A 13,005-nucleotide genomic window follows, 5' to 3' on the forward strand; every position below is an offset into this window, starting at 1 on the left:
AATTTAATTAGGGCACAGTGCATTGTGTATCTGTACCCGCATAAGCAAACAGCACAGAAGGGTATTCACTAATAGGCAAAAAACATTGTGGTTTAAGAATGTACCTATAGCCAACAGATATTTCTGTCAAACTTTAAAAAGCAGGGAAATTGGGCAGCTATAGTGAATGTACCAGGGGAGCAGGCGACCTGACCTCCCATCTGAGATACTGTACTGACATACAACTTTGTCAAAATGCAAAGACAATTTGGGTTGGTCTTTCACAGTCCAATCCACTTCCTGTGTAGCTTGGAAGAATTTGGTGACTTGGATGGGTGGGCACTGGGCAGAGAGGAAGCCCCTTTCCTTTCCAAAAGGAAAACATTGTGAACAGTATCATTGCTTTTCAGGGTTTCTCCCACCTTTTTATTTTACAGCAGGCATATGTAGCCTCCCACTCAAATTTAAACCAAAGCTGTCCCTGGCCACATCCACACCAGACCTTTACTTCACTTTAGACAGTCATGGCTTCTCTCAAAGAATCCTGGGTAGTGTAGTTAGTGAAAGGTGCTGAGAATTGCTAGGAGATGCCCTGTTCCCCTCACAGAGCTTCAATCACAGCAGCTGACTGTTAAACCACTCTGGCCACTGGATCTCTGTCAGGAGAATAGGAGTCGTCTCTCAGCACCCTTCACAAACTGCATTTCCCAGGATTCTCTGAGGGAAGTCTGGTGTGTAGCCCCCTGATTAGGCAGTCCCAGCCAGCTGTGAGACTGGCTTTTAGAATACTGACAGTTGGTTCTTACTGAGCATGCCTGACATCAGTTCACTGCAAAATTTATTAAATTAATTGCTACCTTTCCATTTGAAATCTTACCACCATAGGTAAAGTGATATTATGAAGATTCCAGCCTGATGGGTTAAAACTGAGCAGCCTTGTGGATTACATTAAGTGCTTGATGCTCCCTTACATAAGGCCCCAAGAGGAAATAGACATGTATTTGACCAAAAATGGCCAGCATTTACAATTGTGAATAATACAAATAAGATGGTAATTTATACAGAAAATGATTCACTTTTGAGAATTAAGCAGGAGGAATATAGAATTCCCTAAACCTGAATCAGCAATTATCTTTTATTGGGGACTTCCGGGAAGGGTGACTTAGCCTGTGCCTGCTTTTGAGACGGGCTCCTGCCTCAAAAGAAGCTTATTCAGATATATCAGTCAGATTTTTTTTTTTTTGACTGATTAAACTTCTCCCGGGTAGGGAGAAACGAAGAGATTAACCTCAAAGCCTATTTTTGTTGGGACGACCAGATCTCATTAATTTATGGGACGAGGTCCAGCCGACGAAGGTGGGACGGATTTTCAACAACAAGCTCTATCTGATAAAGCGAACGTTCATCTTATCTTCTAAGAGAGAACGCACTAACAGGCAAGCACCCTTCTTTCTATATTTTTCTTTTACTTGACTTAAATTGTTGCTGTTTAAAAGAGATTTGCCAGATTGATCGGTTTTTGACATCTCACTGGGGAGCCATAACTTCTCTCTGCTACTCACTAATTAATAGCTTATCTCTGTTTTTGTTGCAAAAAGCTGTCCTGGATTTGCATTCTAAAGATATACACAGAAGAGGAATTTCTATTCCAGATTTTTATTTTGAAGAATATTATATTGTCTGAGACTACTCTCTTTTTGGTCTATTTTATTTTGACGAATCTGTTTCCTGACGACCGCCATTAATTGTTTCGATCCTGGGAACTGCATTTTGTTTACTTAAGCATGGAGAGATAAGGCTGTCTGCTCTGTTTATACTGTGATGTCACCAAGTTTGGAGTATTAACCCAATTGTTGCTGAAATAAGAAGTGGTTTTCCTATATTTTTCTTTTAAAATGGCAATTAAGAAAGTGGCTGAGAAGCTGGAAATAACTATGTTTCAGAAAATAATGGATGAGATTGAGATAACGAAACAAAACCTGCGACAGGGTTGTAAGGAGCTGAAAATTGAATTGAGTAAAATGAAGCAGGAGATTAAAGATATAGGGGTCCCTGTGAGAGAGGTGACCCTGGAAGGGGTCCCTGTGAGAGAGGAGACCCCGGAGATTGGAACAAACGTGGAACAGGAAAAAGATTTGGAGTCTATGGACTTTAGAAACAAAATCTATTGTTTGGAGACACAGGAGATTAAAGACATAGGGGTCCTTGTGAGAGAGGAGACCCTGGAGACTGGAACAGGGGTCCCTGTGACAGAGGAGACCCTGGAGACTGGAACAGGGGTCCCTGTGAGAGAGGAGATCCCGGAGATTGGAACAAACGTGGAACAGGAACAAGATTTGGAGTCTATGGACTTTAGAAATAAAATCTATTGTTTGGAACTCAATGTTATCTCTGAAGAAATTAATGAAGATTCTAGAGATAAAGTTATCAATGGCATGGATAATCTTCTGGACTGGAATGATGTGATGGAGCCCAATATAGAGAAAATCTATGGAATTAACTGCAGCCATGTGACAATGGAAAAACTTTCAAGAGATGACCCAGTGTATTTTGAAAAAAAGAACAGAGATATGATTTTACAGCAGTATTTCAGCAACCTATTCAGAATGGATGGCAAGAAAATATTTGGGATAGAGGTAATTCCCATCAGACTCTTACTATATGACTATGGCTTTGACAGCAAGATTATTATGGAATACTGATAATGGAAGATTGGATACTGAAATTACTGGACTTAACAAGACTACTGAAGATGGAAGATGGAAAATGGAACTAATAGGGATAATAGAACAATGGCTACTGAAATTACTGAACCTAACAGATTCTGATGTGATGGATTAATTGAAATGTTTATTTTGACTATGGTTATGACAATAAGATTATCATAATTAGTAATGAGATGGATTAATCGATATGCTTATCTGGAAAAAAAAATTGATAGATATATTTCTTAAAGAATTGAAACCTCTCTTTGACTTTTTGTGGAAAGAATAAAGTAATGTTTATGAGATTTGATGATTAAGTAAGATAACTACTGGAGGAAAGTGATTTTATAATATGACTTAAGAGACAGGATTGTTATATATTATAGACTTATAACTGATTTGATCTTTGACAAATGGGAAGTCAATATTTTACTCTTTACTTTTTATTTTTGTTTTTTTTTTCTTTTTGTTTAACTATTTTTGATTTTGTTTTTTGTCTTTGAATGTTTTATGATTTTGTCTTGTATGTTTTATGAAAATCTGAATAAAAATTATTGAAAAAAAAAAAAAAGCAATTATCTTTTATTGGATAGGAACCCACCCTAAACTTAAACTACTAGTGAACTATTATGGCATGTGTCACATCGTAGTCCTAGTAATAAAAAATTCTGGATAGAACATCTAGTCTTATTAAATCAGTAGCCTGCTTGAATGCTGACTATGGAAGGCCGAGTCCCATCAGGAAGACCTGGTCCTTTTAAAATCACCTGTATTTTCAGCTGTGGCACTATAACCACTCATAGCTCTCTACTACCCAGGTAGAATGTTTAGGAAGTACTTCAGAGTGTGTTCTAATAGGTCGTATGAACAGGAGCTATGATATATATGTTCCAAACTATTTGGGGAAGGAGAGGGATTAGGACAAAATCTTTACCTTGTTCAGAAGGGTCAATCCCGAACTAGTTATATAATACATACTTTGTGGCAGGCTCCAATCAGTTTGCTACCACATTCTTCATCAGCTAAAGAGTCCATGTGATCTAGTGGTTAGTGTTAGACTAGGATCCAAGATACAAGGCTTCGAATCTCCACTCAGCCATGAAGCTCACTGGGTGACCTTGGCCAGTCACTACCTCTCAGCCCAACCTACCTTACAGGGTTGTGTTGGCGATTAAATGAAGGGGAGAATCATGTTTGTAAGCCACATTTGAGCTTATTGGAGAAAAGGTGGGATCTAAATAAATCTTGTGAGAAATCTAGGGTAGTTCCCATGCAGCCTGTGTGGCCATAGTCCTCTATTACTAGCGTTATGATGGCAGTGATGGTTAGTGTCTAAATCTGAGAATATTTTATTTTACAAAGGTCTTAAATTATTGTTTCAAACGCTCAGCAATGGTAGAAAAATGGCTCCTGAAAAATCCTGTGGACTGCTGGAAATATTGAACTGGAAAGTTCAATAGGTATAAAGACGCTCCAACCAAGTCTTGTTCACCTTTGTCCACTTTCCTTATTTTCTATCCTCTTTTTTTTTTTTTTTTGATGTAACAAGCCTATGAGCTGTATGGGTACTCTGCAGAAAGGATTGCAGGATATTCTTCATACTACTTACACATTATGCTTACTTGGGTGTGCTCCATATTAGTACTTCATATATGTGGTAGCAGTAACTGCATCTTAGCAGGGAGCTTTACATGTTATCAAGTTGGAGAAACTATATATGGTAATTGTTTCAAGTATCTGACCATGGCAACTATAAACCAGGGCTACAGATGTACCAACCCCACATTAAAAACACACCGCCACTCCCCTGATGTCACATCAGAGATGCTTGTATCTGGGCCCCTAAACAATGCAGACAACTAACTCTAGAACCAGAATGCTAGGATTTGTTATAGGAGTAGATTCCACATGATCAGGAACTCTGCATTATCAAGGTTCCTGATCACATGGAGGCAAGGGGCTGAGGGTGCATGTTGAGGGTGACAGCTGCATGTTTGAGCAAGCAAAACAATGCCTGAGAACACCCCTAGTGACCTGAAGGTTCTATACTGTACTCTCAACCTTAAATCAATGGAACTACGCATTAATCCATATTCTTATGATCCATTAATGCAGTGATAGGGAACCTGTTGGGCTCCAACTTATATGAGATCCAGCAAGACCAATAGTCAGGGATGATGGGAGTTGCTACCCATTATCTGAAGGGCCAGATTCCCCATATTTACATTAATGGGTAGAAGCATCTGAGGTGCTCCTCCTACTTGCCTTAACTTCTGAAATTAGGTAGGTGTCAAGCAGGGAAAGAACCTTGTCTGTTGCAGCACTCCTCCAGACATTGTTTGTCTGCCAAAACCACTATTAGCCTTTAGGGAATAGGCTGAATAGCCTTTTCTCCCAGGTATAAGAGAGGTAGACTTACTTTATTGCTGTCAGTGGATGTGATTACTTTAATCCTTAAATTGTATATATTATTGTAGTTTTATTTTGTAGCAATCTCCTTTGTAACAGATTTTAATAAAAGATAAATCAAATAACCATATCTCATTTTCTAACCCCACTTGCAATCTGTTCCAGAAGACTGATGAATATTCACACATGTAACCATTCCCTCGAACTTCCTGAAATAGAATAATCCAAAGAATGTACTATGCAGCGTTTCAGAATGAATTGTTTGGCATCATGGTGTCTTCTATGATAGAAGGAAGGCAGCATATAAATGTACTTAAATAAAAGTGTAAAGAGTCAATATAATCTTTAAGCCTATGTCCACAACTGGGTATTTTTCCCAAGTGCATTCAGATCTTGGTTCTTGATCAATTCATATTTCATATTTTTAAATATGTTATTTACAAACATTTGGAGTAGTTAGGCAAAGTTAGTCAATTTTAACAAAGTTTAACAGCACCTTCAGCCCCCAAAACATTAACTTCATGTATGTTTAATGACTGCTCATTTTACATTTATTTTGTGCAAAAGCAATGTTATACTAGCTCCTCCCAATTTTTTAAAAGACTCTTTAACATTATGAGCCAGGAGGAAAGGGAAGACGCGTACAGTGATAGCTTGGATACAAAGTTCTTTTGTCATTAGTACAAAACATATTCACAGAAGTGGTTCCCAACTTAGTAGTCAGAAAAGTGAAGCAAAGCCCAAAGTTCTTCTGCAAAGCTGTTTTATAGGCCAGTCTATATCTGCCTTATTCACCATGTTTCTCATACTCTGATAATGTGGCACTGCAATAAATCTTGTTAGTTTCCATAAGAGTTCACAGAACAGCAGTAATATATTTTCTCCTTAGTTCTTGGATTCAAGCCATTATTTCTACTTGAATAACATCAATGTAATACTGAATTCATCACAAGGCATTTAGTCCCTCAGCTATGACTTAGCTATGGTACCAATGAAATACAACTGCAAAGATGTATTGAGCAAAATACCAGAGTAACCCTTTCATTTATTGCCAGAAAGGTTATTTACAGGCAAAACTCACGAGGGAATTCTTTGAGGCCTTTTAGGAAAAGCTCCTATTCACTTCATATTCACTAATGAATTAGAAATTCTATGTTATAGTCCCATGAAGTTATGCTGTATTGTTGTATATAATCTATACTGGATCTCATCTTTGTAATCCTTATTGTAGATTTGCTAGGACTAAGTTAAAGAATGCTCTCCTGTGAGTGCTAGGGGTCATATGAAGTGTTGGCATTACAGGCACTAGTCTGAAAAACAGAAAAGCAACTGATGACTTAGCTATGAGAAAGACATCCACTTAAGAGCAAAAGACTTCAATTACTTCAAGCAATCATTTATTGCTTTGTAAAATTGCAGAACCAACTTTACATTGTTTTGGGCCCTGGAATCAGGAAGGGAAAGAAAATTACACTCAGTACCTACCTACCTACACACACAGATGAGTACTTTCATTTATGATATAATCCATATCCTGCTTTTATAGTCAATTCTACCCCAAGAATCTTTGTACACTACATTAGTGAAATAAATCTTACTCAAGATCCCTTATATTCCTGAATGTAGCCAATAGCAGCTGAAATGAATTGTAAACATCAGTCCTAAACCTACATAAAGTTTATAACGGGTTGTATCCGATGTTTGTCTTACTCATAGCAGACCCATTGAAATTAATGGACTTAATGGAGATCTATAATTCCAATGAGTCTACCCTGAGTAAAACTTAGTTGAATACATCCCCAAGTTCCCTATCATTTTCAGAGCTTGGAAAAGTTACTTTTTTGAACTACAACTCCCATCAGCCCCAGACAGCATGGCCACTGGATTGGGCTGATGGGAGTTGTAGTTCAAAAAAGTAACTTTTCCAAGCTCTGCATTTGATGTAGGAGTCTGCAATGAAGACCCATGTCTGATTGTATGCTTCAAACTACATTATAACAAACTTGTCTGAGTAGATCTGCATAGTAGTACTATGATGTTGTGCTTTGTTTGTAAAAATCTGACTGATGTCCAAACTGATACATTTGAACCTTCTAAAATTCAAACAGGAATTAATCTGGCAATTTAATTCAAAGTAGAATCCTGGCCTTATTTTGTTTTAGAAGAACAATTTTGCACATTTTCAAAAACTACATTTCAGTCTCTGTTCTTATGGGATACTGTAGTCAGCTGTCCTGTCATTCTAATAGCACTACTGAGAGGATAAAGTACTGTTCATCAGTTAGTTTTGGAGGCTTCATAAAATCATTCAAGGTGGAAATGGCTGTGTTCAACAAATCATAAACCAAATCAATCAGAAATGTTCCTTGTGTGTTCCTGAAGGTGTTTTTTTTAAAAGTTGCTAGTCAGGGTTTTGCTACAGTTATATAAAGTGAGAAATACCAAGGCTTCCCCAAAGACTACCTTTTCCCACTATTGCACTACTGGCCATTGCTACACTTCATTTTTCTATCATATCTTCTTTAATCAAACAATCCTAGACTTTACAACTTTCTAAAAGGTTGGGTTGTTTAAAAAGTATATAAAAGCCACTGGAGCTCGACATATTTAAGCAAAATACCAAATAAAGTTAAATTGGTTTAATTATAAAATAACCTTTTAAAATTAACTAGCAGAACTATTTTTGCATGCTTTAGCCGTTGCTGTTATGTGCCTCCAAGTCGACTATGACTTATGGCGACCCTATGAATCAGCGACCTCCAAGAGCATCTGTCATGAAGCACCCTGTTCAGATCTTGTAAGGTCAGGTCTGTGGCTTCCTTTATGGAATCAATCCATCTCTTGTTTGGCCTTCCTCTTTTTCTACTCCCTTCTGTTTTCCCCAGCATTATTATCTTTTCTAAGGAATGATGTCTTCTCATGATGCGTCCAAAGTATGATAACCTCAGTTTCATCATTTTAGCTTCTAGTGACAGTTCTGGTTTAATTTGTTCTAACACCCAAATTGGTCTTTTTCAAAATCCATGGTATGCACAAAGCTCTCCTCCAACACCACATCTCAAAGGAGTTGATTTTTCTCTTATCTGCTTTTTTCACTGTCCAAGTTTCACATCCATACATAGAGATCAGAAATACCATGCTCTGAATGATCCTGACTTTAGTGTTCAGTCATACATCTTTGCATTTGAGGACCTTTTCTAATTCTCTCACAGCTGCCCTCCCCAGTCCTAGCCTTCTTCTGATTTCTTGACTGTTGTCTCCATTTTGGTTAATGACTGTGCCAAGGTATTGATAATCCTTGACGTTCAATGTTCTCATTGTCAACTGTAAAGTTACATAAATCTTCTGTTGTCATTACTTTAGTCTTTTTGACGTTTACAAAATGGAAAAACCAATATGAAATCTAACACCTAACTAGAAAAGTATGCAAGACAGAGATGATGCTCACACTACTAAGCACCAGACAATGAACCTTCACAAAACAACCTGAACTATTATTTTCCAATCAATAGCTCAGTATATTCACTTCCGCAAGGGCAAAGTGTAGTTTGACAAATGAAAAATTTCTTTTAGTTTTGGAATTTCTAGCTGTTCTAGTACCAGTACTGTACTAAAAAAAGCCTTTAAGTTATTTACACACAGGTCTTTTCATTAATTTTTAATCTTGTGAGCTAATAAGGGTGGAGTTTTTCTATTTTTGAGGAATATCCAACATTAGTCATACTCTGAGAAGGGCAATTGATTTCAATGGGTTTACTCTGAGTATGACTAATACTAAATATCACTCTTTCACTGTAGTTCAATTTTACTTTATTTTACTACCCTAAGTAAGCTTTGAAATATGGAGATATAGGAATTCATTAAAAATTAGATGCCTTTCAGCACATTAGTTAACAAGTTATTGTGCCTCCCCCCCCCAAGTTACTTTTAAGATTGCAATCTCTATATGCACTTACCTGGGAGTAAGTCCCATTACAGTCAGTGTGACTTACTTCTGAGTAGATGTGCAGAATTACACAGTTTAAAAAGCTGAACACACATTTATAACACTTTTCATTAGCAAGACAGCTGGCACATAACATTATGGTTACACAATAAAGCAATGATATTGTCTTTTAGAACCCAAACGATTACCGTTTCTCATTATTTCTTTACAATGCAGGATACATTCACAGTAATTAAAATTTATAAAAACCTCTGAAATGGTGTTTTACTAAAGTGACCCCCAAAATAAGAATTCAAATGGAAATCACAATTCATTGTGTCCCAAAGTCATCAGCAATGTACCATAATCTAAATTCACATGCTTCATGGTGTAGTAAAGTATCAAAATGGTACTGTAAATACATAACCGCTCATCTAAAGGCTCAATTGATTTGTCTTATGACAGGTTGTCTATTCAGCACATGCAAGATGTACAACAAATTCTGGCTTTCTACAGATAACCAAATGATATCAACATACAGTGGCTTTTAGTCAAACTAATAATCTGAATACAATAGTATCTGTTAGCATGTCACAAAGAAATACAGCATGCAAAAACAATGTATCATGTAAAGTTAGCCGCTTACTTAAAGGCAAAAAAACCAAATCTGAAATATAAAATGTTTGAAGCCAGGCTTCAAATATAAAGCCATATACGAATGAGAGTCATTAAAAAAAATACACATCACAGTAGCAAATGCAAACTTGATTCTGTTGCTACCTCTTCAGCATGTAACCCCTGAGAAAACAAAGGGGATTCCCATTGTCATTGTCTTCATCCGCAGCTGATCATCACCAGCACTAGCAAGGCAGTAGCTTGCGCAGTTATCTCCACAGCGGGCAATGTCACAACCCGACCAACAGCACAAACTACTACCTCAGCCAGGGCCATGGTGCACCCGACCCATCCTGGAGGGAAAAAAGCATGCTCAACCCTCAGTACAATGAAGGGCCGAGAGGAAAAGGAGCCATGGCAAAGGGTTTCGCTCTTTTTGACGATCCTCTTGCCTCCTTTATCTGCAGCAGACATCACTCTGCAAAGAGCAGATGAGGAAACCCCGCCCAGAACCCCCCCTCCCGCAAGCTTTGCCCTTTTCCTTGCATGACCTGAAGATGACGTGAGGAGGTCTCGTGCATTAAGTACATTACAGGCCCCAGCTGGTACAGTCACCAGGAGCTTAATTGTCAATCGGAGCGCAGCTCCGCCGAGGGAAGGGGGGGAGGAGGAGGAGGGGGGGAGGAGGAGGAGGAGGAGGGGGGGAGGAGGGGGGGAGGAGGAGGAGGGGAGGAGGAGGGGGGGAGGAGGAGGAGGAGGGGGGGAGGAGGAGGGGGGGAGGAGGAGGAGGGGGAGGAGGAGGAGGAGGAGGAGGAGGAGGGGGAGGAGGAGGGGGAGGAGGAGGGGGGGAGGAGGAGGAGGGGGGGAGGAGGGGGGGGGAGGGGGGGAGGGGGAGGGGGGAGAGGGGGAGGAGGAGGGGGGGAGGAGGAGGAGGAGGGGGGGAGGGGGAGGAGGAGGGGGGGAGGAGGAGGAGGAGGGGGGGAGGAGGAGGAGGAGGGGGGGGAGGAGGAGGGGGGGGAGGGGAGGAGGAGGGGGGAGGGGGGGAGGAGGAGGGGGGGAGGAGGAGGGGGGAGGAGGGAGATAAAGAAAACCGAGAAAAAATTGCCGCACAGCTACACCTCAACCCTCCCCTCCACTCACTGGCCTTTGGCTTGGCTTCAGTGCAGCTATCACCACGTTCCGCAGTCGCGGCGCAGAAGCCGTCCCCCACCCCGGCAAACCTGACCGTTCCAAGCTCCCCCCCCCGCCCTCGAGGAAAGAAAAGGCAGTTGGGGACACGAAGGGGATAACAAGGAACAGCTCAGCAAGGCGCCATTCCTCGCGGCTGTGGGCGCTTGTTGCCTCCCCGCCTTCCTCTTTCCTCACGCACTGCCAGACTGATGGATGAAGACGGGAGAGAAAGAAGGAAGAAAACGATCACGGGACTCACACCGTGGTTTTTCGGTTCCTTCCTTTAAGGACAGTGGTTATTCCCACCCCACGTTTCCTCTTCCCCTCCCAACGGTAGCGAAAGCATCTTCCTCTCCCATGGTACCGGAATAAAAGAGAATTCAGCCGCGCTCCCGCCCTTTTCGAGGCCCCGCCGATTTCCACCCCTCTCCTTTCTCCGGAAGGATGAGAAGCTCACTTCACTCCTCCTGTTGCTCGCCTCACTCTTCGCGCGCCCGGTTAGCAAACCATAGAGATGGGGGAGGAGGACTTACACTTTATCCACGTGACTAGTCCTGCTCGTCACATAGCCTTCCGGCGCCATCTTGAAGAAGGAAAGGAGCGGACGAGGGAAGATTACGGCTCGCGACCTTCTTTGGCGCGTCTGCTGCCCCCTGCCCCCTCCCCCCCCCCCGACACGGACGCTCTGGTCACGCTGTGGTCGACCGCTTGGAGACACGAATTCGCCTTGAAAGCCTAGCCACAAGGAAGGCTGGAAAACTGAATTATTTTGCTGTAGTTCACGTTAGGACGAAGAGCAAAAATCGGCGCGCAAATATATAGGGTGTGGACGCCTAAAAACCAGCCGCGCGCTCTGAGCGAAGGCTAATGGGAAATGTAGACCAGGACAGATTAGGCCAAGGTGGTGAATGAAGTAATTTTTTCATGAAGTAAGTGCGATTAGGTTTTTGAGGCGTTGCTTGTCTATCGACCTGCGAAGCAGCACAACAGAGAAAAACGCAAAAAACGCTATAATGTGATAAAAACTACGGCTGAAGTCCTATGAACATTTACCTAAAAGTAAACCATCGTGACCAAAAGGTGACTTCTGAAATACCCTATATAGGATAATGCTGTAACTTAACCCTCTATGGTAGGGGTTCCTGAACAGTGGACCAGCTTCACTTAGAGGTGGTTTGCAACATGCCTACATTAAAAGTTCATAATTGATTTTTAATTATATTTTGATTACTTTCATTTCTTGTATTTTATTGTATTAGAATTTGAGTTCTGTGGAATGCAAATTGTAATACAATACAAAATAATAAAAGAATCAATCAAAATACAATTAAAAATCGTATGGCATCGAGCACAGTGTATTACAATTGCAACAACAGGCAGAAAAATCATTAGGTAATCCGACAAGTGGTCTGTAGGGAAAATATTTGGAAACCACTGCTCTTTCCTATAGAGTCTGAGCCTAGAACAGCTAATCACCTGCAATGGAATGGACAAATACTACTACTTAGAAAATGGATATTCTTATTTAAAAGAACTTACATTTTGCCATAAATGAACAATTTCTAATAGTTTTAAGCAGATAAAGACATGCAAAATGATGAAAAAGTTAAGTCTCTGTATCACCCTTGCATAAAACTTTAAAACAGTGTGTTAAAAGATTTTAAGACGAACCTAGCTGTGAAATCCTGTATGTGTTTATTCAGAAGTAAGCCTTTTTGAGTTGAATAGGATAAGTGAATATAGGCTTGTAGCCTGAGGCTGCAATCCATTACACATTTACCTGGGAGTAAGTCCCATTGAACCCAATGGAGCTTACTTCTGAGTAGATGTGTATTGGATTGCAGCCCTAATCACAAAAAATGTTAGGCAATTTCATCACCTCAGTACTACCACGAATATTTATTTTAATTTAGAAAAGATAGACCACAGTCACAAAACTATGAGCAGTGTACAAAATAAATTCAATAAAACACAGCTAAAATCCATAAAACTGTTAACCATACTTGTTGCTGCTACTGATAAACTACATCATCTCCAGAAGTGCTTAGCACAAAAACTTATGTGAGGCAACAGATTTCCACCAGAAGGCCAGTCTCAAGTTGTGTAAGGCTTTAACACTCAAAAGTTGAAACCATTAGCATTTAGGGATCCTAATGTGCTGTACTATACTCTGGTAGCTGTCTTAACAGTTACAGATAGTGA

This window comes from Rhineura floridana, chromosome 8 (assembly GCF_030035675.1).
Source record: "Rhineura floridana isolate rRhiFlo1 chromosome 8, rRhiFlo1.hap2, whole genome shotgun sequence".
NCBI classification, from domain to species: Eukaryota; Metazoa; Chordata; class Lepidosauria; order Squamata; family Rhineuridae; genus Rhineura; species Rhineura floridana.